This window comes from Taudactylus pleione, unplaced genomic scaffold (genome assembly GCF_031769625.1).
Source record: "Taudactylus pleione unplaced genomic scaffold, aTauple2 ptg000282l, whole genome shotgun sequence".
Lineage (NCBI taxonomy): Eukaryota > Metazoa > Chordata > Amphibia > Anura > Myobatrachidae > Taudactylus > Taudactylus pleione.
In genome coordinates this window covers 13,096,920-13,123,613 of record NW_028284684.1, presented here as the reverse complement: position 1 = coordinate 13,123,613, position 26,694 = coordinate 13,096,920, and the positions used below count along the sequence as shown (strand labels likewise).

The 26,694-nt window shown below is 39.4% G+C and overlaps 12 non-coding genes across 12 annotated transcripts; all 12 read right to left on the bottom strand.

The window, feature by feature from the left end:
* Nucleotides 1–2,079: 2,079 nt before the first annotated feature.
* On the bottom strand, nucleotides 2,080–2,151 carry TRNAD-GUC (transfer RNA aspartic acid (anticodon GUC)). Its single transcript has one exon. It is a non-coding gene; the product is annotated as a tRNA-Asp (tRNA).
* A 1,942-nt stretch (nucleotides 2,152–4,093) lies between these two features.
* On the bottom strand, nucleotides 4,094–4,165 carry TRNAD-GUC (transfer RNA aspartic acid (anticodon GUC)). Its single transcript has one exon. It is a non-coding gene; the product is annotated as a tRNA-Asp (tRNA).
* A 1,942-nt stretch (nucleotides 4,166–6,107) lies between these two features.
* On the bottom strand, nucleotides 6,108–6,179 carry TRNAD-GUC (transfer RNA aspartic acid (anticodon GUC)). Its single transcript has one exon. It is a non-coding gene; the product is annotated as a tRNA-Asp (tRNA).
* Nucleotides 6,180–8,121: 1,942 nt separating this feature from the next.
* TRNAD-GUC (transfer RNA aspartic acid (anticodon GUC)) lies at nucleotides 8,122–8,193 on the bottom strand. Its single transcript has one exon. It is a non-coding gene; the product is annotated as a tRNA-Asp (tRNA).
* A 1,942-nt stretch (nucleotides 8,194–10,135) lies between these two features.
* Nucleotides 10,136–10,207, bottom strand: TRNAD-GUC (transfer RNA aspartic acid (anticodon GUC)). The gene has a single exon. It is a non-coding gene; the product is annotated as a tRNA-Asp (tRNA).
* Nucleotides 10,208–12,149: 1,942 nt separating this feature from the next.
* TRNAD-GUC (transfer RNA aspartic acid (anticodon GUC)) lies at nucleotides 12,150–12,221 on the bottom strand. The gene has a single exon. It is a non-coding gene; the product is annotated as a tRNA-Asp (tRNA).
* A 1,942-nt stretch (nucleotides 12,222–14,163) lies between these two features.
* Nucleotides 14,164–14,235, bottom strand: TRNAD-GUC (transfer RNA aspartic acid (anticodon GUC)). The gene has a single exon. It is a non-coding gene; the product is annotated as a tRNA-Asp (tRNA).
* Nucleotides 14,236–16,177: 1,942 nt separating this feature from the next.
* Nucleotides 16,178–16,249, bottom strand: TRNAD-GUC (transfer RNA aspartic acid (anticodon GUC)). The gene has a single exon. It is a non-coding gene; the product is annotated as a tRNA-Asp (tRNA).
* Nucleotides 16,250–20,205: 3,956 nt separating this feature from the next.
* Nucleotides 20,206–20,277, bottom strand: TRNAD-GUC (transfer RNA aspartic acid (anticodon GUC)). The gene has a single exon. It is a non-coding gene; the product is annotated as a tRNA-Asp (tRNA).
* A 1,942-nt stretch (nucleotides 20,278–22,219) lies between these two features.
* Nucleotides 22,220–22,291, bottom strand: TRNAD-GUC (transfer RNA aspartic acid (anticodon GUC)). Its single transcript has one exon. It is a non-coding gene; the product is annotated as a tRNA-Asp (tRNA).
* A 1,942-nt stretch (nucleotides 22,292–24,233) lies between these two features.
* TRNAD-GUC (transfer RNA aspartic acid (anticodon GUC)) lies at nucleotides 24,234–24,305 on the bottom strand. Its single transcript has one exon. It is a non-coding gene; the product is annotated as a tRNA-Asp (tRNA).
* A 1,941-nt stretch (nucleotides 24,306–26,246) lies between these two features.
* TRNAD-GUC (transfer RNA aspartic acid (anticodon GUC)) lies at nucleotides 26,247–26,318 on the bottom strand. The gene has a single exon. It is a non-coding gene; the product is annotated as a tRNA-Asp (tRNA).
* Nucleotides 26,319–26,694: the final 376 nt, after the last annotated feature.

Here is a 26,694-nt window from a genome sequence, read left to right as displayed (position 1 = left end):
AACATTTGTATTATTATTTTTCCACTGTGTCTGAAATGGAATATTGGAGAAATAAAAGTTATAGCCTCCCCGTTGGGGAATTGAACCCCGGTCTCCCGCGTGACAGGTGGGGATACTCACCACTATACTAACGAGGATCAGCTGTGTGCTGTGATTTCTGGTCCAGTCCAGAAAAGTGATGTTCAACTAAGAGTTGTTATAATTTCCTTGGGTAATGAAAATGATTGAAATCATTTATACATCAATTTGTTAGTGTACTCTTTCACCATATATCAGATCCATGTCGATTCTTCTGCATCATGAGCTAGGTCAAATGCTTATAGAAATTGCCCCAGCTATCATTTTCTTACTCTACCCATGTCCGATAATCCCTGGACTGAGATGTTCTAGGATGTTACTGTTGATTTGCCAGTGTTTATAGGTATTTCTATGAATTGATTTATGGTTGACCATTTCTGATGCTTGATTGTATATTTAGTAATTCAAGATCCTTTAAAAAGCTCAAATGAATTTAGCAAAACCCATTACCCCTTATCAACTTTTTTCTAATTAGAATTTGCTTAGAAATCCTTGAATGGCTAAAAGACTATTATGCTAGAGACCAATGGTAGCTCTGCATGAGGAATATTAAACTCCAAATCTCTTCTGCTAAATTATGCCCAAATTATGTGAATGCTATAAAAATTGATAATTTATTCTATTATTCAGCTACTGTTTCCAACTTAATTAAAAAATATATATATATGTATATATTCACTCTTCTTTTAAGGCACCAATAAATATCTATGCATTTTCTGGATATTCTATACCATACAATTTTAATACATGGGAATCCTGAATATAAAGTCCAATAAATGCTGGATTTGCCATGTTGTACATGTTCTAAGCAATATCTTTTAGATTATAGCTGATATAGGGCCTGATTCAGAGCCGCTTGCTGCTAGTGAGTGCTTGCTCAGAACAAGGGCGGTTTTTTATGTTATGTATTTGTTTTTTTCTTTCATCAGGCCGCTCGCTAAGCTGTGGGTGACCTCCCACAGCTTTTGCGAGTGGCCTGGAGCCCATCGCGATTATCGTGACCATCAGGCTTGCGAGGAGACCCTGTGGAAGGGTCTGAGCTCTCACAAGCCCGAGTAAACTTCCTGCTCTAATAGAACAGGAAGTCCACTACTGACATCACTAGTGATGTCAGTAGGGCCACCCACAAACACCAGGCGTTCCTAAGGGAATGCCTGCATTTGTGCAGCCACCCCCCCCTCCCCGCATACAAAACGCGGTGAATTATCAATCAACATTGACAGCCGCTCCGTCTTGTAGCTAGACCCATATCGATGGAGCAGCCGTCGCTGGACGGATCTTGCGCATGCACACGCCGGAGGCGGCGCATGGGTAGTGGGGGACCGTCGAACCACTTACGAGTGTTGTGCGCTTGCGAGTGTGTCTGAATCATGCCCATAGTCCTTAGGAAAATTTTTGGGTGCTTGCCAAAGACATGTAAATGAAGTGCTTGTTAAAAAATAAAATCCATTCTACTAACCATTGCAAAATGGAATTTGGGTCTTGAGGACCCACCTCATGGAGTTGGGCTTAGACAGCACAAGAAAATTGCTTGAGAAGTTACTTGACCTATACTGTTCTTGAGAATGGGGCCCAACAATGTGGTCTTTCAATGCTAGAAATGTCAAAATAATTCTGAATGTTGTAGTTTGATGTCCTAGAAAATGTGTGCAGTTTTCATTCCAAAAAGTGGCATACACCAATATGCCAACCTCCTTGCCTATATTTTATTTCTACATATAAAAATGTAAGTATGTATAAACCTTCCCAAAATACCAAACCATTCTGATTTATTCCATAGCCACCTAACGCCAACAAATGGTAATAGAAGTATATCATTACAGTTGGTACATTTTGTTTTCTCTATCTGCTATTCCATTTGTATGGATCTAGGAGGGTTTCCTTTAAGTACACATCTCAATATATTATAGTTTGGGTTGTTATTTATGCATGCCATAACATTTGTATTATTATTTTTCCACTGTGTCTGAAATGGAATATTGGAGAAATAAAAGTTATAGCCTCCCCGTTGGGGAATTGAACCCCGGTCTCCCGCGTGACAGGCGGGGATACTCACCACTATACTAACGAGGATCAGCTGTGTGCTGTGATTTCTGGTCCAGTCCAGAAAAGTGATGTTCAACTAAGAGTTGTTATAATTTCCTTGGGTAATGAAAATGATTGAAATCATTTATACATCAATTTGTTAGTGTACTCTTTCACCATATATCAGATCCATGTCGATTCTTCTGCATCATGAGCTGGGTCAAATGCTTATAAAAATTGCCCCAGCTATCATTTTCTTACTCTACCCATGTCCGATAATCCCTGGACTGAGATGTTCTAGGATGTTACTGTTGATTTGCCAGTGTTTATAGGTATTTCTATGAATTGATTTATGGTTGACCATTTCTGATGCTTGATTGTATATTTAGTAATTCAAGATCCTTTAAAAAGCTCAAATGAATTTAGCAAAACCCATTACCCCTTATCAACTTTTTTCTAATTAGAATTTGCTTAGAAATCCTTGAATGGCTAAAAGACTATTATGCTAGAGACCAATGGTAGCTCTGCATGAGGAATATTAAACTCCAAATCTCTTCTGCTAAATTATGCCCAAATTATGTGAATGCTATAAAAATTGATAATTTATTCTATTATTCAGCTACTGTTTCCAACTTAATTAAAAAATATATATATATGTATATATTCACTCTTCTTTTAAGGCACCAATAAATATCTATGCATTTTCTGGATATTCTATACCATACAATTTTAATACATGGGAATCCTGAATATAAAGTCCAATAAATGCTGGATTTGCCATGTTGTACATGTTCTAAGCAATATCTTTTAGATTATAGCTGATATAGGGCCTGATTCAGAGCCGCTTGCTGCTAGTGAGTGCTTGCTCAGAACAAGGGCGGTTTTTTATGTTTTGTATTTGTTTTTTTCTTTCATCAGGCCGCTCGCTAAGCTGTGGGTGACCTCCCACAGCTTTTGCGAGTGGCCTGGAGCCCATCGCGATTATCGTGACCATCAGGCTTGCGAGGAGACCCTGTGGAAGGGTCTGAGCTCTCACAAGCCCGAGTAAACTTCCTGCTCTAATAGAACAGGAAGTCCACTACTGACATCACTAGTGATGTCAGTAGGGCCACCCACAAACACCAGGCGTTCCTAAGGGAATGCCTGCATTTGTGCAGCCACCCCCCCCTCCCCGCATACAAAACGCGGTGAATTATCAATCAACATTGACAGCCGCTCCATCTTGTAGTAAGACCCATATCGATGGAGCAGCCGTCGCTGGACGGATCTTGCGCATGCACACGCCGGAGGTGGCGCATGGGTAGTGGGGGACCGTCGAACCACTTACGAGTGTTGTGCGCTTGCGAGTGTGTCTGAATCATGCCCATAGTCCTTAGGAAAATTTTTGGGTGCTTGCCAAAGACATGTAAATGAAGTGCTTGTTAAAAAATAAAATCCATTCTACTAACCATTGCAAAATGGAATTTGGGTCTTGAGGACCCACCTCATGGAGTTGGGCTTAGACAGCACAAGAAAATTGCTTGAGAAGTTACTTGACCTATACTGTTCTTGAGAATGGGGCCCAACAATGTGGTCTTTCAATGCTAGAAATGTCAAAATAATTCTGAATGTTGTAGTTTGATGTCCTAGAAAATGTGTGCAGTTTTCATTCCAAAAAGTGGCATACACCAATATGCCAACCTCCTTGCCTATATTTTATTTCTACATATAAAAATGTAAGTATGTATAAACCTTCCCAAAATACCAAACCATTCTGATTTATTCCATAGCCACCTAACGCCAACAAATGGTAATAGAAGTATATCATTACAGTTGGTACATTTTGTTTTCTCTATCTGCTATTCCATTTGTATGGATCTATGAGGGTTTCCTTTAAGTACACATCTCAATATATTATAGTTTGGGTTGTTATTTATGCATGCCATAACATTTGTATTATTATTTTTCCACTGTGTCTGAAATGGAATATTGGAGAAATAAAAGTTATAGCCTCCCCGTCGGGGAATTGAACCCCGGTCTCCCGCGTGACAGGCAGGGATACTCACCACTATACTAACGAGGATCGGCTGTGTGCTGTGATTTCTGGTCCAGTCCAGAAAAGTGATGTTCAACTAAGAGTTGTTATAATTTCCTTGGGTAATGAAAATGATTGAAATCATTTATACATCAATTTGTTAGTGTACTCTTTCACCATATATCAGATCCATGTCGATTCTTCTGCATCATGAGCTAGGTCAAATGCTTATAGAAATTGCCCCAGCTATCATTTTCTTACTCTACCCATGTCCGATAATCCCTGGACTGAGATGTTCTAGGATTTTACTGTTGATTTGCCAGTGTTTATAGGTATTTCTATGAATTGATTTATGGTTGACCATTTCTGATGCTTGATTGTATATTTAGTAATTCAAGATCCTTTAAAAAGCTCAAATGAATTTAGCAAAACCCATTACCCCTTATCAACTTTTTTCTAATTAGAATTTGCTTAGAAATCCTTGAATGGCTAAAAGACTATTATGCTAGAGACCAATGGTAGCTCTGCATGAGGAATATTAAACTCCAAATCTCTTCTGCTAAATTATGCCCAAATTATGTGAATGCTATAAAAATTGATAATTTATTCTATTATTCAGCTACTGTTTCCAACTTAATTAAAAAATATATATATATGTATATATTCACTCTTCTTTTAAGGCACCAATAAATATCTATGCATTTTCTGGATATTCTATACCATACAATTTTAATACATGGGAATCCTGAATATAAAGTCCAATAAATGCTGGATTTGCCATGTTGTACATGTTCTAAGCAATATCTTTTAGATTATAGCTGATATAGGGCCTGATTCAGAGCCGCTTGCTGCTAGTGAGTGCTTGCTCAGAACAAGGGCGGTTTTTTATGTTATGTATTTGTTTTTTTCTTTCATCAGGCCGCTCGCTAAGCTGTGGGTGACCTCCCACAGCTTTTGCGAGTGGCCTGGAGCCCATCGCGATTATCGTGACCATCAGGCTTGCGAGGAGACCCTGTGGAAGGGTCTGAGCTCTCACAAGCCCGAGTAAACTTCCTGCTCTAATAGAACAGGAAGTCCACTACTGACATCACTAGTGATGTCAGTAGGGCCACCCACAAACACCAGGCGTTCCTAAGGGAATGCCTGCATTTGTGCAGCCACCCCCCCCTCCCCGCATACAAAACGCGGTGAATTATCAATCAACATTGACAGCCGCTCCGTCTTGTAGCTAGACCCATATCGATGGAGCAGCCGTCGCTGGACGGATCTTGCGCATGCACACGCCGGAGGCGGCGCATGGGTAGTGGGGGACCGTCGAACCACTTACGAGTGTTGTGCGCTTGCGAGTGTGTCTGAATCATGCCCATAGTCCTTAGGAAAATTTTTGGGTGCTTGCCAAAGACATGTAAATGAAGTGCTTGTTAAAAAATAAAATCCATTCTACTAACCATTGCAAAATGGAATTTGGGTCTTGAGGACCCACCTCATGGAGTTGGGCTTAGACAGCACAAGAAAATTGCTTGAGAAGTTACTTGACCTATACTGTTCTTGAGAATGGGGCCCAACAATGTGGTCTTTCAATGCTAGAAATGTCAAAATAATTCTGAATGTTGTAGTTTGATGTCCTAGAAAATGTGTGCAGTTTTCATTCCAAAAAGTGGCATACACCAATATGCCAACCTCCTTGCCTATATTTTATTTCTACATATAAAAATGTAAGTATGTATAAACCTTCCCAAAATACCAAACCATTCTGATTTATTCCATAGCCACCTAACGCCAACAAATGGTAATAGAAGTATATCATTACAGTTGGTACATTTTGTTTTCTCTATCTGCTATTCCATTTGTATGGATCTAGGAGGGTTTCCTTTAAGTACACATCTCAATATATTATAGTTTGGGTTGTTATTTATGCATGCCATAACATTTGTATTATTATTTTTCCACTGTGTCTGAAATGGAATATTGGAGAAATAAAAGTTATAGCCTCCCCGTTGGGGAATTGAACCCCGGTCTCCCGCGTGACAGGCGGGGATACTCACCACTATACTAACGAGGATCAGCTGTGTGCTGTGATTTCTGGTCCAGTCCAGAAAAGTGATGTTCAACTAAGAGTTGTTATAATTTCCTTGGGTAATGAAAATGATTGAAATCATTTATACATCAATTTGTTAGTGTACTCTTTCACCATATATCAGATCCATGTCGATTCTTCTGCATCATGAGCTAGGTCAAATGCTTATAGAAATTGCCCCAGCTATCATTTTCTTACTCTACCCATGTCCGATAATCCCTGGACTGAGATGTTCTAGGATGTTACTGTTGATTTGCCAGTGTTTATAGGTATTTCTATGAATTGATTTATGGTTGACCATTTCTGATGCTTGATTGTATATTTAGTAATTCAAGATCCTTTAAAAAGCTCAAATGAATTTAGCAAAACCCATTACCCCTTATCAACTTTTTTCTAATTAGAATTTGCTTAGAAATCCTTGAATGGCTAAAAGACTATTATGCTAGAGACCAATGGTAGCTCTGCATGAGGAATATTAAACTCCAAATCTCTTCTGCTAAATTATGCCCAAATTATGTGAATGCTATAAAAATTGATAATTTATTCTATTATTCAGCTACTGTTTCCAACTTAATTAAAAAATATATATATATGTATATATTCACTCTTCTTTTAAGGCACCAATAAATATCTATGCATTTTCTGGATATTCTATACCATACAATTTTAATACATGGGAATCCTGAATATAAAGTCCAATAAATGCTGGATTTGCCATGTTGTACATGTTCTAAGCAATATCTTTTAGATTATAGCTGATATAGGGCCTGATTCAGAGCCGCTTGCTGCTAGTGAGTGCTTGCTCAGAACAAGGGCGGTTTTTTATGTTATGTATTTGTTTTTTTCTTTCATCAGGCCGCTCGCTAAGCTGTGGGTGACCTCCCACAGCTTTTGCGAGTGGCCTGGAGCCCATCGCGATTATCGTGACCATCAGGCTTGCGAGGAGACCCTGTGGAAGGGTCTGAGCTCTCACAAGCCCGAGTAAACTTCCTGCTCTAATAGAACAGGAAGTCCACTACTGACATCACTAGTGATGTCAGTAGGGCCACCCACAAACACCAGGCGTTCCTAAGGGAATGCCTGCATTTGTGCAGCCACCCCCCCCTCCCCGCATACAAAACGCGGTGAATTATCAATCAACATTGACAGCCGCTCCGTCTTGTAGCTAGACCCATATCGATGGAGCAGCCGTCGCTGGACGGATCTTGCGCATGCACACGCCGGAGGCGGCGCATGGGTAGTGGGGGACCGTCGAACCACTTACGAGTGTTGTGCGCTTGCGAGTGTGTCTGAATCATGCCCATAGTCCTTAGGAAAATTTTTGGGTGCTTGCCAAAGACATGTAAATGAAGTGCTTGTTAAAAAATAAAATCCATTCTACTAACCATTGCAAAATGGAATTTGGGTCTTGAGGACCCACCTCATGGAGTTGGGCTTAGACAGCACAAGAAAATTGCTTGAGAAGTTACTTGACCTATACTGTTCTTGAGAATGGGGCCCAACAATGTGGTCTTTCAATGCTAGAAATGTCAAAATAATTCTGAATGTTGTAGTTTGATGTCCTAGAAAATGTGTGCAGTTTTCATTCCAAAAAGTGGCATACACCAATATGCCAACCTCCTTGCCTATATTTTATTTCTACATATAAAAATGTAAGTATGTATAAACCTTCCCAAAATACCAAACCATTCTGATTTATTCCATAGCCACCTAACGCCAACAAATGGTAATAGAAGTATATCATTACAGTTGGTACATTTTGTTTTCTCTATCTGCTATTCCATTTGTATGGATCTAGGAGGGTTTCCTTTAAGTACACATCTCAATATATTATAGTTTGGGTTGTTATTTATGCATGCCATAACATTTGTATTATTATTTTTCCACTGTGTCTGAAATGGAATATTGGAGAAATAAAAGTTATAGCCTCCCCGTTGGGGAATTGAACCCCGGTCTCCCGCGTGACAGGCGGGGATACTCACCACTATACTAACGAGGATCAGCTGTGTGCTGTGATTTCTGGTCCAGTCCAGAAAAGTGATGTTCAACTAAGAGTTGTTATAATTTCCTTGGGTAATGAAAATGATTGAAATCATTTATACATCAATTTGTTAGTGTACTCTTTCACCATATATCAGATCCATGTCGATTCTTCTGCATCATGAGCTGGGTCAAATGCTTATAAAAATTGCCCCAGCTATCATTTTCTTACTCTACCCATGTCCGATAATCCCTGGACTGAGATGTTCTAGGATGTTACTGTTGATTTGCCAGTGTTTATAGGTATTTCTATGAATTGATTTATGGTTGACCATTTCTGATGCTTGATTGTATATTTAGTAATTCAAGATCCTTTAAAAAGCTCAAATGAATTTAGCAAAACCCATTACCCCTTATCAACTTTTTTCTAATTAGAATTTGCTTAGAAATCCTTGAATGGCTAAAAGACTATTATGCTAGAGACCAATGGTAGCTCTGCATGAGGAATATTAAACTCCAAATCTCTTCTGCTAAATTATGCCCAAATTATGTGAATGCTATAAAAATTGATAATTTATTCTATTATTCAGCTACTGTTTCCAACTTAATTAAAAAATATATATATATGTATATATTCACTCTTCTTTTAAGGCACCAATAAATATCTATGCATTTTCTGGATATTCTATACCATACAATTTTAATACATGGGAATCCTGAATATAAAGTCCAATAAATGCTGGATTTGCCATGTTGTACATGTTCTAAGCAATATCTTTTAGATTATAGCTGATATAGGGCCTGATTCAGAGCCGCTTGCTGCTAGTGAGTGCTTGCTCAGAACAAGGGCGGTTTTTTATGTTTTGTATTTGTTTTTTTCTTTCATCAGGCCGCTCGCTAAGCTGTGGGTGACCTCCCACAGCTTTTGCGAGTGGCCTGGAGCCCATCGCGATTATCGTGACCATCAGGCTTGCGAGGAGACCCTGTGGAAGGGTCTGAGCTCTCACAAGCCCGAGTAAACTTCCTGCTCTAATAGAACAGGAAGTCCACTACTGACATCACTAGTGATGTCAGTAGGGCCACCCACAAACACCAGGCGTTCCTAAGGGAATGCCTGCATTTGTGCAGCCACCCCCCCCTCCCCGCATACAAAACGCGGTGAATTATCAATCAACATTGACAGCCGCTCCATCTTGTAGTTAGACCCATATCGATGGAGCAGCCGTCGCTGGACGGATCTTGCGCATGCACACGCCGGAGGTGGCGCATGGGTAGTGGGGGACCGTCGAACCACTTACGAGTGTTGTGCGCTTGCGAGTGTGTCTGAATCATGCCCATAGTCCTTAGGAAAATTTTTGGGTGCTTGCCAAAGACATGTAAATGAAGTGCTTGTTAAAAAATAAAATCCATTCTACTAACCATTGCAAAATGGAATTTGGGTCTTGAGGACCCACCTCATGGAGTTGGGCTTAGACAGCACAAGAAAATTGCTTGAGAAGTTACTTGACCTATACTGTTCTTGAGAATGGGGCCCAACAATGTGGTCTTTCAATGCTAGAAATGTCAAAATAATTCTGAATGTTGTAGTTTGATGTCCTAGAAAATGTGTGCAGTTTTCATTCCAAAAAGTGGCATACACCAATATGCCAACCTCCTTGCCTATATTTTATTTCTACATATAAAAATGTAAGTATGTATAAACCTTCCCAAAATACCAAACCATTCTGATTTATTCCATAGCCACCTAACGCCAACAAATGGTAATAGAAGTATATCATTACAGTTGGTACATTTTGTTTTCTCTATCTGCTATTCCATTTGTATGGATCTAGGAGGGTTTCCTTTAAGTACACATCTCAATATATTATAGTTTGGGTTGTTATTTATGCATGCCATAACATTTGTATTATTATTTTTCCACTGTGTCTGAAATGGAATATTGGAGAAATAAAAGTTATAGCCTCCCCGTCGGGGAATTGAACCCCGGTCTCCCGCGTGACAGGCAGGGATACTCACCACTATACTAACGAGGATCGGCTGTGTGCTGTGATTTCTGGTCCAGTCCAGAAAAGTGATGTTCAACTAAGAGTTGTTATAATTTCCTTGGGTAATGAAAATGATTGAAATCATTTATACATCAATTTGTTAGTGTACTCTTTCACCATATATCAGATCCATGTCGATTCTTCTGCATCATGAGCTAGGTCAAATGCTTATAGAAATTGCCCCAGCTATCATTTTCTTACTCTACCCATGTCCGATAATCCCTGGACTGAGATGTTCTAGGATTTTACTGTTGATTTGCCAGTGTTTATAGGTATTTCTATGAATTGATTTATGGTTGACCATTTCTGATGCTTGATTGTATATTTAGTAATTCAAGATCCTTTAAAAAGCTCAAATGAATTTAGCAAAACCCATTACCCCTTATCAACTTTTTTCTAATTAGAATTTGCTTAGAAATCCTTGAATGGCTAAAAGACTATTATGCTAGAGACCAATGGTAGCTCTGCATGAGGAATATTAAACTCCAAATCTCTTCTGCTAAATTATGCCCAAATTATGTGAATGCTATAAAAATTGATAATTTATTCTATTATTCAGCTACTGTTTCCAACTTAATTAAAAAATATATATATATGTATATATTCACTCTTCTTTTAAGGCACCAATAAATATCTATGCATTTTCTGGATATTCTATACCATACACTTTTAATACATGGGAATCCTGAATATAAAGTCCAATAAATGCTGGATTTGCCATGTTGTACATGTTCTAAGCAATATCTTTTAGATTATAGCTGATATAGGGCCTGATTCAGAGCCGCTTGCTGCTAGTGAGTGCTTGCTCAGAACAAGGGCGGTTTTTTATGTTTTGTATTTGTTTTTTTCTTTCATCAGGCCGCTCGCTAAGCTGTGGGTGACCTCCCACAGCTTTTGCGAGTGGCCTGGAGCCCATCGCGATTATCGTGACCATCAGGCTTGCGAGGAGAACCTGTGGAAGGGTCTGAGCTCTCACAAGCCCGAGTAAACTTCCTGCTCTAATAGAACAGGAAGTCCACTACTGACATCACTAGTGATGTCAGTAGGGCCACCCACAAACACCAGGCGTTCCTAAGGGAATGCCTGCATTTGTGCAGCCACCCCCCCCTCCCCGCATACAAAACGCGGTGAGTTATCAATCAACATTGACAGCCGCTCCGTCTTGTAGCTAGACCCATATCGATGGAGCAGCCGTCGCTGGACGGATCTTGCGCATGCACACGCCGGAGGCGGCGCATGGGTAGTAGGGGACCGTCGAACCACTTACGAGTGTTGTGCGCTTGCGAGTGTGTCTGAATCATGCCCATAGTCCTTAGTAAAATTTTTGGGTGCTTGCCAAAGACATGTAAATGAAGTGCTTGTTAAAAAATAAAATCCATTCTACTAACCATTGCAAAATGGAATTTGGGTCTTGAGGACCCACCTCATGGAGTTGGGCTTAGACAGCACAAGAAAATTGCTTGAGAAGTTACTTGACCTATACTGTTCTTGAGAATGGGGCCCAACAATGTGGTCTTTCAATGCTAGAAATGTCAAAATAATTCTGAATGTTGTAGTTTGATGTCCTAGAAAATGTGTGCAGTTTTCATTCCAAAAAGTGGCATACACCAATATGCCAACCTCCTTGCCTATATTTTATTTCTACATATAAAAATGTAAGTATGTATAAACCTTCCCAAAATACCAAACCATTCTGATTTATTCCATAGCCACCTAACGCCAACAAATGGTAATAGAAGTATATCATTACAGTTGGTACATTTTGTTTTCTCTATCTGCTATTCCATTTGTATGGATCTAGGAGGGTTTCCTTTAAGTACACATCTCAATATATTATAGTTTGGGTTGTTATTTATGCATGCCATAACATTTGTATTATTATTTTTCCACTGTGTCTGAAATGGAATATTGGAGAAATAAAAGTTATAGCCTCCCCGTTGGGGAATTGAACCCCGGTCTCCCGCGTGACAGGCGGGGATACTCACCACTATACTAACGAGGATCAGCTGTGTGCTGTGATTTCTGGTCCAGTCCAGAAAAGTGATGTTCAACTAAGAGTTGTTATAATTTCCTTGGGTAATGAAAATGATTGAAATCATTTATACATCAATTTGTTAGTGTACTCTTTCACCATATATCAGATCCATGTCGATTCTTCTGCATCATGAGCTAGGTCAAATGCTTATAGAAATTGCCCCAGCTATCATTTTCTTACTCTACCCATGTCCGATAATCCCTGGACTGAGATGTTCTAGGATTTTACTGTTGATTTGCCAGTGTTTATAGGTATTTCTATGAATTGATTTATGGTTGACCATTTCTGATGCTTGATTGTATATTTAGTAATTCAAGATCCTTTAAAAAGCTCAAATGAATTTAGCAAAACCCATTACCCCTTATCAACTTTTTTCTAATTAGAATTTGCTTAGAAATCCTTGAATGGCTAAAAGACTATTATGCTAGAGACCAATGGTAGCTCTGCATGAGGAATATTAAACTCCAAATCTCTTCTGCTAAATTATGCCCAAATTATGTGAATGCTATAAAAATTGATAATTTATTCTATTATTCAGCTACTGTTTCCAACTTAATTAAAAAATATATATATATGTATATATTCACTCTTCTTTTAAGGCACCAATAAATATCTATGCATTTTCTGGATATTCTATACCATACAATTTTAATACATGGGAATCCTGAATATAAAGTCCAATAAATGCTGGATTTGCCATGTTGTACATGTTCTAAGCAATATCTTTTAGATTATAGCTGATATAGGGCCTGATTCAGAGCCGCTTGCTGCTAGTGAGTGCTTGCTCAGAACAAGGGCGGTTTTTTATGTTTTGTATTTGTTTTTTTCTTTCATCAGGCCGCTCGCTAAGCTGTGGGTGACCTCCCACAGCTTTTGCGAGTGGCCTGGAGCCCATCGCGATTATCGTGACCATCAGGCTTGCGAGGAGACCCTGTGGAAGGGTCTGAGCTCTCACAAGCCCGAGTAAACTTCCTGCTCTAATAGAACAGGAAGTCCACTACTGACATCACTAGTGATGTCAGTAGGGCCACCCACAAACACCAGGCGTTCCTAAGGGAATGCCTGCATTTGTGCAGCCACCCCCCCCTCCCCGCATACAAAACGCGGTGAGTTATCAATCAACATTGACAGCCGCTCCGTCTTGTAGCTAGACCCATATCGATGGAGCAGCCATCGCTGGACGGATCTTGCGCATGCACACGCCGGAGGCGGCGCATGGGTAGTAGGGGACCGTCGAACCACTTACGAGTGTTGTGCGCTTGCGAGTGTGTCTGAATCATGCCCATAGTCCTTAGTAAAATTTTTGGGTGCTTGCCAAAGACATGTAAATGAAGTGCTTGTTAAAAAATAAAATCCATTCTACTAACCATTGCAAAATGGAATTTGGGTCTTGAGGACCCACCTCATGGAGTTGGGCTTAGACAGCACAAGAAAATTGCTTGAGAAGTTACTTGACCTATACTGTTCTTGAGAATGGGGCCCAACAATGTGGTCTTTCAATGCTAGAAATGTCAAAATAATTCTGAATGTTGTAGTTTGATGTCCTAGAAAATGTGTGCAGTTTTCATTCCAAAAAGTGGCATACACCAATATGCCAACCTCCTTGCCTATATTTTATTTCTACATATAAAAATGTAAGTATGTATAAACCTTCCCAAAATACCAAACCATTCTGATTTATTCCATAGCCACCTAACGCCAACAAATGGTAATAGAAGTATATCATTACAGTTGGTACATTTTGTTTTCTCTATCTGCTATTCCATTTGTATGGATCTAGGAGGGTTTCCTTTAAGTACACATCTCAATATATTATAGTTTGGGTTGTTATTTATGCATGCCATAACATTTGTATTATTATTTTTCCACTGTGTCTGAAATGGAATATTGGAGAAATAAAAGTTATAGCCTCCCCGTCGGGGAATTGAACCCCGGTCTCCCGCGTGACAGGCAGGGATACTCACCACTATACTAACGAGGATCGGCTGTGTGCTGTGATTTCTGGTCCAGTCCAGAAAAGTGATGTTCAACTAAGAGTTGTTATAATTTCCTTGGGTAATGAAAATGATTGAAATCATTTATACATCAATTTGTTAGTGTACTCTTTCACCATATATCAGATCCATGTCGATTCTTCTGCATCATGAGCTAGGTCAAATGCTTATAGAAATTGCCCCAGCTATCATTTTCTTACTCTACCCATGTCCGATAATCCCTGGACTGAGATGTTCTAGGATTTTACTGTTGATTTGCCAGTGTTTATAGGTATTTCTATGAATTGATTTATGGTTGACCATTTCTGATGCTTGATTGTATATTTAGTAATTCAAGATCCTTTAAAAAGCTCAAATGAATTTAGCAAAACCCATTACCCCTTATCAACTTTTTTCTAATTAGAATTTGCTTAGAAATCCTTGAATGGCTAAAAGACTATTATGCTAGAGACCAATGGTAGCTCTGCATGAGGAATATTAAACTCCAAATCTCTTCTGCTAAATTATGCCCAAATTATGTGAATGCTATAAAAATTGATAATTTATTCTATTATTCAGCTACTGTTTCCAACTTAATTAAAAAATATATATATATGTATATATTCACTCTTCTTTTAAGGCACCAATAAATATCTATGCATTTTCTGGATATTCTATACCATACAATTTTAATACATGGGAATCCTGAATATAAAGTCCAATAAATGCTGGATTTGCCATGTTGTACATGTTCTAAGCAATATCTTTTAGATTATAGCTGATATAGGGCCTGATTCAGAGCCGCTTGCTGCTAGTGAGTGCTTGCTCAGAACAAGGGCGGTTTTTTATGTTATGTATTTGTTTTTTTCTTTCATCAGGCCGCTCGCTAAGCTGTGGGTGACCTCCCACAGCTTTTGCGAGTGGCCTGGAGCCCATCGCGATTATCGTGACCATCAGGCTTGCGAGGAGACCCTGTGGAAGGGTCTGAGCTCTCACAAGCCCGAGTAAACTTCCTGCTCTAATAGAACAGGAAGTCCACTACTGACATCACTAGTGATGTCAGTAGGGCCACCCACAAACACCAGGCGTTCCTAAGGGAATGCCTGCATTTGTGCAGCCACCCCCCCCTCCCCGCATACAAAACGCGGTGAATTATCAATCAACATTGACAGCCGCTCCGTCTTGTAGCTAGACCCATATCGATGGAGCAGCCGTCGCTGGACGGATCTTGCGCATGCACACGCCGGAGGCGGCGCATGGGTAGTGGGGGACCGTCGAACCACTTACGAGTGTTGTGCGCTTGCGAGTGTGTCTGAATCATGCCCATAGTCCTTAGGAAAATTTTTGGGTGCTTGCCAAAGACATGTAAATGAAGTGCTTGTTAAAAAATAAAATCCATTCTACTAACCATTGCAAAATGGAATTTGGGTCTTGAGGACCCACCTCATGGAGTTGGGCTTAGACAGCACAAGAAAATTGCTTGAGAAGTTACTTGACCTATACTGTTCTTGAGAATGGGGCCCAACAATGTGGTCTTTCAATGCTAGAAATGTCAAAATAATTCTGAATGTTGTAGTTTGATGTCCTAGAAAATGTGTGCAGTTTTCATTCCAAAAAGTGGCATACACCAATATGCCAACCTCCTTGCCTATATTTTATTTCTACATATAAAAATGTAAGTATGTATAAACCTTCCCAAAATACCAAACCATTCTGATTTATTCCATAGCCACCTAACGCCAACAAATGGTAATAGAAGTATATCATTACAGTTGGTACATTTTGTTTTCTCTATCTGCTATTCCATTTGTATGGATCTAGGAGGGTTTCCTTTAAGTACACATCTCAATATATTATAGTTTGGGTTGTTATTTATGCATGCCATAACATTTGTATTATTATTTTTCCACTGTGTCTGAAATGGAATATTGGAGAAATAAAAGTTATAGCCTCCCCGTTGGGGAATTGAACCCCGGTCTCCCGCGTGACAGGCGGGGATACTCACCACTATACTAACGAGGATCAGCTGTGTGCTGTGATTTCTGGTCCAGTCCAGAAAAGTGATGTTCAACTAAGAGTTGTTATAATTTCCTTGGGTAATGAAAATGATTGAAATCATTTATACATCAATTTGTTAGTGTACTCTTTCACCATATATCAGATCCATGTCGATTCTTCTGCATCATGAGCTAGGTCAAATGCTTATAAAAATTGCCCCAGCTATCATTTTCTTACTCTACCCATGTCCGATAATCCCTGGACTGAGATGTTCTAGGATGTTACTGTTGATTTGCCAGTGTTTATAGGTATTTCTATGAATTGATTTATGGTTGACCATTTCTGATGCTTGATTGTATATTTAGTAATTCAAGATCCTTTAAAAAGCTCAAATGAATTTAGCAAAACCCATTACCCCTTATCAACTTTTTTCTAATTAGAATTTGCTTAGAAATCCTTGAATGGCTAAAAGACTATTATGCTAGAGACCAATGGTAGCTCTGCATGAGGAATATTAAACTCCAAATCTCTTCTGCTAAATTATGCCCAAATTATGTGAATGCTATAAAAATTGATAATTTATTCTATTATTCAGCTACTGTTTCCAACTTAATTAAAAAATATATATATATGTATATATTCACTCTTCTTTTAAGGCACCAATAAATATCTATGCATTTTCTGGATATTCTATACCATACAATTTTAATACATGGGAATCCTGAATATAAAGTCCAATAAATGCTGGATTTGCCATGTTGTACATGTTCTAAGCAATATCTTTTAGATTATAGCTGATATAGGGCCTGATTCAGAGCCGCTTGCTGCTAGTGAGTGCTTGCTCAGAACAAGGGCGGTTTTTTATGTTTTGTATTTGTTTTTTTCTTTCATCAGGCCGCTCGCTAAGCTGTGGGTGACCTCCCACAGCTTTTGCGAGTGGCCTGGAGCCCATCGCGATTATCGTGACCATCAGGCTTGCGAGGAGACCCTGTGGAAGGGTCTGAGCTCTCACAAGCCCGAGTAAACTTCCTGCTCTAATAGAACAGGAAGTCCACTACTGACATCACTAGTGATGTCAGTAGGGCCACCCACAAACACCAGGCGTTCCTAAGGGAATGCCTGCATTTGTGCAGCCACCCCCCCCTCCCCGCATACAAAACGCGGTGAATTATCAATCAACATTGACAGCCGCTCCATCTTGTAGTTAGACCCATATCGATGGAGCAGCCGTCGCTGGACGGATCTTGCGCATGCACACGCCGGAGGTGGCGCATGGGTAGTGGGGGACCGTCGAACCACTTACGAGTGTTGTGCACTTGCGAGTGTGTCTGAATCATGCCCATAGTCCTTAGGAAAATTTTTGGGTGCTTGCCAAAGACATGTAAATGAAGTGCTTGTTAAAAAATAAAATCCATTCTACTAACCATTGCAAAATGGAATTTGGGTCTTGAGGACCCACCTCATGGAGTTGGGCTTAGACAGCACAAGAAAATTGCTTGAGAAGTTACTTGACCTATACTGTTCTTGAGAATGGGGCCCAACAATGTGGTCTTTCAATGCTAGAAATGTCAAAATAATTCTGAATGTTGTAGTTTGATGTCCTAGAAAATGTGTGCAGTTTTCATTCCAAAAAGTGGCATACACCAATATGCCAACCTCCTTGCCTATATTTTATTTCTACATATAAAAATGTAAGTATGTATAAACCTTCCCAAAATACCAAACCATTCTGATTTATTCCATAGCCACCTAACGCCAACAAATGGTAATAGAAGTATATCATTACAGTTGGTACATTTTGTTTTCTCTATCTGCTATTCCATTTGTATGGATCTATGAGGGTTTCCTTTAAGTACACATCTCAATATATTATAGTTTGGGTTGTTATTTATGCATGCCATAACATTTGTATTATTATTTTTCCACTGTGTCTGAAATGGAATATTGGAGAAATAAAAGTTATAGCCTCCCCGTCGGGGAATTGAACCCCGGTCTCTCGCGTGACAGGCAGGGAGACTCACCACTATACTAACGAGGATCGGCTGTGTGCTGTGATTTCTGGTCCAGTCCAGAAAAGTGATGTTCAACTAAGAGTTGTTATAATTTCCTTGGGTAATGAAAATGATTGAAATCATTTATACATCAATTTGTTAGTGTACTCTTTCACCATATATCAGATCCATGTCGATTCTTCTGCATCATGAGCTAGGTCAAATGCTTATAGAAATTGCCCCAGCTATCATTTTCTTACTCTACCCATGTCCGATAATCCCTGGACTGAGATGTTCTAGGATTTTACTGTTGATTTGCCAGTGTTTATAGGTATTTCTATGAATTGATTTATGGTTGACCATTTCTGATGCTTGATTGTATATTTAGTAATTCAAGATCCTTTAAAAAGCTCAAATGAATTTAGCAAAACCCATTACCCCTTATCAACTTTTTTCTAATTAGAATTTGCTTAGAAATCCTTGAATGGCTAAAAGACTATTATGCTAGAGACCAATGGTAGCTCTGCATGAGGAATATTAAACTCCAAATCTCTTCTGCTAAATTATGCCCAAATTATGTGAATGCTATAAAAATTGATAATTTATTCTATTATTCAGCTACTGTTTCCAACTTAATTAAAAAATATATATATATGTATATATTCACTCTTCTTTTAAGGCACCAATAAATATCTATGCATTTTCTGGATATTCTATACCATACACTTTTAATACATGGGAATCCTGAATATAAAGTCCAATAAATGCTGGATTTGCCATGTTGTACATGTTCTAAGCAATATCTTTTAGATTATAGCTGATATAGGGCCTGATTCAGAGCCGCTTGCTGCTAGTGAGTGCTTGCTCAGAACAAGGGCGGTTTTTTATGTTTTGTATTTGTTTTTTTCTTTCATCAGGCCGCTCGCTAAGCTGTGGGTGACCTCCCACAGCTTTTGCGAGTGGCCTGGAGCCCATCGCGATTATCGTGACCATCAGGCTTGCGAGGAGAACCTGTGGAAGGGTCTGAGCTCTCACAAGCCCGAGTAAACTTCCTGCTCTAATAGAACAGGAAGTCCACTACTGACATCACTAGTGATGTCAGTAGGGCCACCCACAAACACCAGGCGTTCCTAAGGGAATGCCTGCATTTGTGCAGCCACCCCCCCCTCCCCGCATACAAAACGCGGTGAGTTATCAATCAACATTGACAGCCGCTCCGTCTTGTAGCTAGACCCATATCGATGGAGCAGCCGTCGCTGGACGGATCTTGCGCATGCACACGCCGGAGGCGGCGCATGGGTAGTAGGGGACCGTCGAACCACTTACGAGTGTTGTGCGCTTGCGAGTGTGTCTGAATCATGCCCATAGTCCTTAGTAAAATTTTTGGGTGCTTGCCAAAGACATGTAAATGAAGTGCTTGTTAAAAAATAAAATCCATTCTACTAACCATTGCAAAATGGAATTTGGGTCTTGAGGACCCACCTCATGGAGTTGGGCTTAGACAGCACAAGAAAATTGCTTGAGAAGTTACTTGACCTATACTGTTCTTGAGAATGGGGCCCAACAATGTGGTCTTTCAATGCTAGAAATGTCAAAATAATTCTGAATGTTGTAGTTTGATGTCCTAGAAAATGTGTGCAGTTTTCATTCCAAAAAGTGGCATACACCAATATGCCAACCTCCTTGCCTATATTTTATTTCTACATATAAAAATGTAAGTATGTATAAACCTTCCCAAAATACCAAACCATTCTGATTTATTCCATAGCCACCTAACGCCAACAAATGGTAATAGAAGTATATCATTACAGTTGGTACATTTTGTTTTCTCTATCTGCTATTCCATTTGTATGGATCTAGGAGGGTTTCCTTTAAGTACACATCTCAATATATTATAGTTTGGGTTGTTATTTATGCATGCCATAACATTTGTATTATTATTTTTCCACTGTGTCTGAAATGGAATATTGGAGAAATAAAAGTTATAGCCTCCCCGTCGGGGAATTGAACCCCGGTCTCCCACGTGACAGGCGGGGATACTCACCACTATACTAACGAGGATCGGCTGTGTGCTGTGATTTCTGGTCCAGTCCAGAAAAGTGATGTTCAACTAAGAGTTGTTATAATTTCCTTGGGTAATGAAAATGATTGAAATCATTTATACATCAATTTGTTAGTGTACTCTTTCACCATATATCAGATCCATGTCGATTCTTCTGCATCATGAGCTAGGTCAAATGCTTATAGAAATTGCCCCAGCTATCATTTTCTTACTCTACCCATGTCCGATAATCCCTGGACTGAGATGTTCTAGGATTTTACTGTTGATTTGCCAGTGTTTATAGGTATTTCTATGAATTGATTTATGGTTGACCATTTCTGATGCTTGATTGTATATTTAGTAATTCAAGATCCTTTAAAAAGCTCAAATGAATTTAGCAAAACCCATTACCCCTTATCAACTTTTTTCTAATTAGAATTTGCTTAGAAATCCTTGAATGGCTAAAAGACTATTATGCTAGAGACCAATGGTAGCTCTGCATGAGGAATATTAAACTCCAAATCTCTTCTGCTAAATTATGCCCAAATTATGTGAATGCTATAAAAATTGATAATTTATTCTATTATTCAGCTACTGTTTCCAACTTAATTAAAAAATATATATATATGTATATATTCACTCTTCTTTTAAGGCACCAATAAATATCTATGCATTTTCTGGATATTCTATACCATACAATTTTAATACATGGGAATCCTGAATATAAAGTCCAATAAATGCTGGATTTGCCATGTTGTACATGTTCTAAGCAATATCTTTTAGATTATAGCTGATATAGGGCCTGATTCAGAGCCGCTTGCTGCTAGTGAGTGCTTGCTCAGAACAAGGGCGGTTTTTTATGTTTTGTATTTGTTTTTTTCTTTCATCAGGCCGCTCGCTAAGCTGTGGGTGACCTCCCACAGCTTTTGCGAGTGGCCTGGAGCCCATCACGATTATCGTGACCATCAGGCTTGCGAGGAGACCCTGTGGAAGGGTCTGAGCTCTCACAAGCCCGAGTAAACTTCCTGCTCTAATAGAACAGGAAGTCCACTACTGACATCACTAGTGATGTCAGTAGGGCCACCCACAAACACCAGGCGTTCCTAAGGGAATGCCTGCATTTGTGCAGCCACCCCCCCCTCCCCGCATACAAAACGCGGTGAGTTATCAATCAACATTGACAGCCGCTCCGTCTTGTAGCTAGACCCATATCGATGGAGCAGCCGTCGCTGGACGGATCTTGCGCATGCACACGCCGGAGGCGGCGCATGGGTAGTAGGGGACCGTCGAACCACTTACGAGTGTTGTGCGCTTGCGAGTGTGTCTGAATCATGCCCATAGTCCTTAGTAAAATTTTTGGGTGCTTGCCAAAGACATGTAAATGAAGTGCTTGTTAAAAAATAAAATCCATTCTACTAACCATTGCAAAATGGAATTTGGGTCTTGAGGACCCACCTCATGGAGTTGGGCTTAGACAGCACAAGAAAATTGCTTGAGAAGTTACTTGACCTATACTGTTCTTGAGAATGGGGCCCAACAATGTGGTCTTTCAATGCTAGAAATGTCAAAATAATTCTGAATGTTGTAGTTTGATGTCCTAGAAAATGTGTGCAGTTTTCATTCCAAAAAGTGGCATACACCAATATGCCAACCTCCTTGCCTATATTTTATTTCTACATATAAAAATGTAAGTATGTATAAACCTTCCCAAAATACCAAACCATTCTGATTTATTCCATAGCCACCTAACGCCAACAAATGGTAATAGAAGTATATCATTACAGTTGGTACATTTTGTTTTCTCTATCTGCTATTCCATTTGTATGGATCTAGGAGGGTTTCCTTTAAGTACACATCTCAATATATTATAGTTTGGGTTGTTATTTATGCATGCCATAACATTTGTATTATTATTTTTCCACTGTGTCTGAAATGGAATATTGGAGAAATAAAAGTTATAGCCTCCCCGTCGGGGAATTGAACCCCGGTCTCCCACGTGACAGGCGGGGATACTCACCACTATACTAACGAGGATCGGCTGTGTGCTGTGATTTCTGGTCCAGTCCAGAAAAGTGATGTTCAACTAAGAGTTGTTATAATTTCCTTGGGTAATGAAAATGATTGAAATCATTTATACATCAATTTGTTAGTGTACTCTTTCACCATATATCAGATCCATGTCGATTCTTCTGCATCATGAGCTAGGTCAAATGCTTATAGAAATTGCCCCAGCTATCATTTTCTTACTCTACCCATGTCCGATAATCCCTGGACTGAGATGTTCTAGGATTTTACTGTTGATTTGCCAGTGTTTATAGGTATTTCTATGAATTGATTTATGGTTGACCATTTCTGATGCTTGATTGTATATTTAGTAATTCAAGATCCTTTAAAAAGCTCAAATGAATTTAGCAAAACCCATTACCCCTTATCAACTTTTTTCTAATTAGAATTTGCTTAGAAATCCTTGAATGGCTAAAAGACTATTATGCTAGAGACCAATGGTAGCTCTGCATGAGGAATATTAAACTCCAAATCTCTTCTGCTAAATTATGCCCAAATTATGTGAATGCTATAAAAATTGATAATTTATTCTATTATTCAGCTACTGTTTCCAACTTAATTAAAAAATATATATATATGTATATATTCACTCTTCTTTTAAGGCACCAATAAATATCTATGCATTTTCTGGATATTCTATACCATACAATTTTAATACATGGGAATCCTGAATATAAAGTCCAATAAATGCTGGATTTGCCATGTTGTACATGTTCTAAGCAATATCTTTTAGATTATAGCTGATATAGGGCCTGATTCAGAGCCGCTTGCTGCTAGTGAGTGCTTGCTCAGAACAAGGGCGGTTTTTTATGTTTTGTATTTGTTTTTTTCTTTCATCAGGCCGCTCGCTAAGCTGTGGGTGACCTCCCACAGCTTTTGCGAGTGGCCTGGAGCCCATCACGATTATCGTGACCATCAGGCTTGCGAGGAGACCCTGTGGAAGGGTCTGAGCTCTCACAAGCCCGAGTAAACTTCCTGCTCTAATAGAACAGGAAGTCCACTACTGACATCACTAGTGATGTCAGTAGGGCCACCCACAAACACCAGGCGTTCCTAAGGGAATGCCTGCATTTGTGCAGCCACCCCCCCCTCCCCGCATACAAAACGCGGTGAGTTATCAATCAACATTGACAGCCGCTCCGTCTTGTAGCTAGACCCATATCGATGGAGCAGCCGTCGCTGGACGGATCTTGCGCATGCACACGCCGGAGGCGGCGCATGGGTAGTAGGGGACCGTCGAACCACTTACGAGTGTTGTGCGCTTGCGAGTGTGTCTGAATCATGCCCATAGTCCTTAGTAAAATTTTTGGGTGCTTGCCAAAGACATGTAAATGAAGTGCTTGTTAAAAAATAAAATCCATTCTACTAACCATTGCAAAATGGAATTTGGGTCTTGAGGACCCACCTCATGGAGTTGGGCTTAGACAGCACAAGAAAATTGCTTGAGAAGTTACTTGACCTATACTGTTCTTGAGAATGGGGCCCAACAATGTGGTCTTTCAATGCTAGAAATGTCAAAATAATTCTGAATGTTGTAGTTTGATGTCCTAGAAAATGTGTGCAGTTTTCATTCCAAAAAGTGGCATACACCAATATGCCAACCTCCTTGCCTATATTTTATTTCTACATATAAAAATGTAAGTATGTATAAACCTTCCCAAAATACCAAACCATTCTGATTTATTCCATAGCCACCTAACGCCAACAAATGGTAATAGAAGTATATCATTACAGTTGGTACATTTTGTTTTCTCTATCTGCTATTCCATTTGTATGGATCTAGGAGGGTTTCCTTTAAGTACACATCTCAATATATTATAGTTTGGGTTGTTATTTATGCATGCCATAACATTTGTATTATTATTTTTCCACTGTGTCTGAAATGGAATATTGGAGAAATAAAAGTTATAGCCTCCCCGTCGGGGAATTGAACCCCGGTCTCCCACGTGACAGGCGGGGATACTCACCACTATACTAACGAGGATCGGCTGTGTGCTGTGATTTCTGGTCCAGTCCAGAAAAGTGATGTTCAACTAAGAGTTGTTATAATTTCCTTGGGTAATGAAAATGAATGAAATCATTTATACATCAATTTGTTAGTGTACTCTTTCACCATATATCAGATCCATGTCGATTCTTCTGCATCATGAGCTAGGTCAAATGCTTATAGAAATTGCCCCAGCTATCATTTTCTTACTCTACCCATGTCCGATAATCCCTGGACTGAGATGTTCTAGGATTTTACTGTTGATTTGCCAGTGTTTATAGGTATTTCTATGAATTGATTTATGGTTGACCATTTCTGATGCTTGATTGTATATTTAGTAATTCAAGATCCTTTAAAAAGCTCAAATGAATTTAGCAAAACCCATTACCCCTTATCAACTTTTTTCTAATTAGAATTTGCTTAGAAATCCTTGAATGGCTAAAAGACTATTATGCTAGAGACCAATGGTAGCTCTGCATGAGGAATATTAAACTCCAAATCTCTTCTGCTAAATTATGCCCAAATTATGTGAATGCTATAAAAATTGATAATTTATTCTATTATTCAGCTACTGTTTCCAACTTAATTAAAAAATATATATATATGTATATATTCACTCTTCTTTTAAGGCACCAATAAATATCTATGCATTTTCTGGATATTCTATACCATACAATTTTAATACATGGGAATCCTGAATATAAAGTCCAATAAATGCTGGATTTGCCATGTTGTACATGTTCTAAGCAATATCTTTTAGATTATAGCTGATATAGGGCCTGATTCAGAGCCGCTTGCTGCTAGTGAGTGCTTGCTCAGAACAAGGGCGGTTTTTTATGTTTTGTATTTGTTTTTTTCTTTCATCAGGCCGCTCGCTAAGCTGTGGGTGACCTCCCACAGCTTTTGCGAGTGGCCTGGAGCCCATCACGATTATCGTGACCATCAGGCTTGCGAGGAGACCCTGTGGAAGGGTCTGAGCTCTCACAAGCCCGAGTAAACTTCCTGCTCTAATAGAACAGGAAGTCCACTACTGACATCACTAGTGATGTCAGTAGGGCCACCCACAAACACCAGGCGTTCCTAAGGGAATGCCTGCATTTGTGCAGCCACCCCCCCTCCCCGCATACAAAACGCGGTGAGTTATCAATCAACATTGACAGCCGCTCCGTCTTGTAGCTAGACCCATATCGATGGAGCAGCCGTCGCTGGACGGATCTTGCGCATGCACACGCCGGAGGCGGCGCATGGGTAGTGGGGGACCGTCGAACCACTTACGAGTGTTGTGCGCTTGCGAGTGTGTCTGAATCAGGCCCATAGTCCTTAGGAAAATTTTTGGGTGCTTGCCAAAGACATGTAAATGAAGTGCTTGTTAAAAAATAAAATCCATTCTACTAACCATTGCAAAATGGAATTTGGGTCTTGAGGACCCACCTCATGGAGTTGGGCTTAGACAGCACAAGAAAATTGCTTGAGAAGTTACTTGACCTATACTGTTCTTGAGAATGGGGCCCAACAATGTGGTCTTTCAATGCTAGAAATGTCAAAATAATTCTGAATGTTGTAGTTTGATGTCCTAGAAAATGTGTGCAGTTTTCATTCCAAAAAGTGGCATACACCAATATACCAACCTCCTTGCCTATATTTTATTTCTACATATAAAAATGTAAGTATGTATAAACCTTCCCAAAATACCAAACCATTCTGATTTATTCCATAGCCACCTAACGCCAACAAATGGTAATAGAAGTATATCATTACAGTTGGTACATTTTGTTTTCTCTATCTGCTATTCCATTTGTATGGATCTATGAGGGTTTCCTTTAAGTACACATCTCAATATATTATAGTTTGGGTTGTTATTTATGCATGCCATAACATTTGTATTATTATTTTTCCACTGTGTCTGAAATGGAATATTGGAGAAATTAAAGTTATAGCCTCCCCATCGGGGAATTGAACCCCGGTCTCCCGCGTGACAGGCGGGGATACTCACCACTATACTAATGAGGATCGGCTGTGTGCTGTGATTTCTGGTTCAGTCCAGAAAAGTGATGCTCAACTAAGAGTTGTTATAATTTCCTTGGGTAATGAAAATGATTGAAATCATTTATACATCAATTTGTTAGTGTACTCTTTCACCATATATCAGATCCATGTCGATTCTTCTGCATCATGAGCTAGGTCAAATGCTTATAGAAATTGCCCCAGCTATCATTTTCTTACTCTACCCATGTCCGATAATCCCTGGACTGGGATGTTCTAGGATGTTACTGTTGATTTGCCAGTGTTTATAGGTATTTCTATGAATTGATTTATGGTTGACCATTTCTGATGCTTGATTGTATATTTAGTAATTCAAGATCCTTTAAAAAGCTCAAATGAATTT